The sequence below is a fragment of the Heptranchias perlo genome, chromosome 20 (genome assembly GCF_035084215.1).
Source record: "Heptranchias perlo isolate sHepPer1 chromosome 20, sHepPer1.hap1, whole genome shotgun sequence".
NCBI classification, from domain to species: Eukaryota; Metazoa; Chordata; class Chondrichthyes; order Hexanchiformes; family Hexanchidae; genus Heptranchias; species Heptranchias perlo.
Window position 1 is genome coordinate 27,688,382 of NC_090344.1, and position 2,369 is coordinate 27,690,750.

A 2,369-nucleotide genomic window follows, 5' to 3' on the forward strand; every position below is an offset into this window, starting at 1 on the left:
CCAAAACTTTTCACAGTACACCACGTGCAGTCTAATCAAGGTTCCATACAAGTTGAAGATAACTTCTCTGCTTTTCAATACTATGCTCCAGAAATGAACCCCAGTGCTTGGTTTGCTTTTTTGTGGCCTTTTCAACCTGCGTCACTACTTTTAGTGATTTGTGTATCTGTGCCCCGAGAACCCTTTGCTCTTCTAACCCCTTTTAGACTTATTATCCAAGCATTATGCGGCCTCCTTGATCTTGCTACCAAAATGCTCGACTTCTCACTCATCTTTTCAAAATTCCTTTGCCAATTACATCCCCATTCTGCAAGTTTATTAATGTCTTCATCAGTATTAATTATACCCACCCCGCCAATCTGGTGTCATCTGTAAATGTTTAAATTGTACATTCATTCCCGAGTCCAAATCGTTTATATAAATTGTGAACAGTGGTCCCAGCACCGATCATTGTGCAACACCACTTTCCACTTTTTACCAGTCTGAGTAGCTGTCAAGAGAAACTTCTTTACAGAGGGAGTTGTGAGATGGTGGAATTCACTTCCAAAGTTCTGTAGTGACAAGTGGTTCTCATGTTTTTTATCCAAAGCAGGCCTCAGCCCAGTCATTGACTCCAAATGTTGATGCAATGGTTCAAGCTAAGAGGTGCCAGGTATCGGGAGCAGCAGTAGCAGTAACTAAAATCTAAATGTAAGTAAGTACCAATAGAGTTCATCTTCATCTATTTCTAGTTTAATAACTTTTGCTGAATGTGGCCCAGGCTAAGTGCCAGGATATCGGATCAGGCTTACCATAGAAAATGAGTTTGACACTCCTGAGATAGACAATGTGAACCAATTACACTCATCCACTAACCCAGCAACTTCTTCAAAAAACTCAAGCAAGTTTGAAAGACACAAACTTCTTTTCCAGAAGCCGCGTTGAGTATCTCTAATGGTCCCTTCTCTTTCCCCGTGATCATAAACAGCATCTCTTAGGATCCATTCAAGCATCTTCCCTCTGATCGAGGTCACACCGATGGGCCTGTCATTCCCCGGCTCTGACTTATCCCCTTTCTTGAAAATGGGAACTGCGTGAGCTACCTTACAATCTCAGGGGACAATCCCTGACTCCATTGAGCAGTTGAAGATACAGGCAAGGGGCTCACAGAGCACCCGTCCCATCTCTTTCAACACCCGTGGGTGGATATCATCTGGATCTGGAACACAAAGTATTTTGAGATTTCATATTTTATCCAAGATGAAATCACTTTCTATTTTAATATTTATGATGTTATTGTCGACAGCACATCCCACAGCTGTAATCCGAGCCTCATCCACAGGAGTGTAGGCTGATGCAAAATAGTCATTTAACAACTCTGCCATAGCCTGGGAATCTGTCCTGAACTGCCTTTCAGTGGCCCTAAAACCATCTTTAATGGTCTTCTGACTCCTGACGTAGCTGGAAAGGCGTTTGCTATTATTCCCACAATTGTGCACCATCTTCTTTTCCAAAGATCTCTGAGCTTCTCTAAGGGCTGCATGTGTCTCCCTCGATTGTGGGTGATATTTGTCCCAATTCTCCTGTAAACTGAATTCATCCTGATCCGATCTGGGTTAAATGTAAGACAGTTCTGGGAGTAAGGAATCATTTACCCCGAGACCCTCACTGACATGTAAAACCCCAGACGGTTCCTTAGTAAGGATTCCTCTGGTTCCTCGGCATATATTTGTCAGGATACTGAAACGCTGCTTTCTTACAGTCCACTCCTGGAGGCCCCACTCCCTGAGCCTGCAACCTTCAGCAGGGTCAGAGGTGGAGTTCCGCAGTGGGAGTGATCCCAGAGTAACTGTCGGGATCGCCCCCACCCTGTGGATGGTCCGGGTTGTGTATTTTTAGTGATCCTGGTGTCGAACACGCACACATCAATAAAACCATGAATTCTGGAAACACACTGCAGGTCCTTCTTTATCTGGAGATCGAATGACTGTTGGATAATTGTACCAGCAGTTAACAGGCTCCTGTGAACTCCTCCCTCTGCTATTTTAATGCAGACTTTAAATCATTTATTTTTAACGGGTATATTTTAAATGAGTTAACGCCTGCCTTAAATGGTAGACTCAGGACTGTCACTCAAACAGTTTAAATCTCCATAGAATAATTACCACAGTCATTTTTAGACTGGATGCCGCACGGTGACTTTGCTATCAGAGAAGAGAGACGAGAAAGACCAAAGTGCCGTTTGCCCTTCTCAGTGTGGCCCTGAAGGACTGTGTCCAGGCTGAAGTTCTGTTCCCACTGGACGAACCTCCCCCTAGATTGTCCTTTCTGAGCTCCAGTCAGGTGAGGCTAAACACTCAGGTGGGAAAGACCAAAATCTACAACAAGGG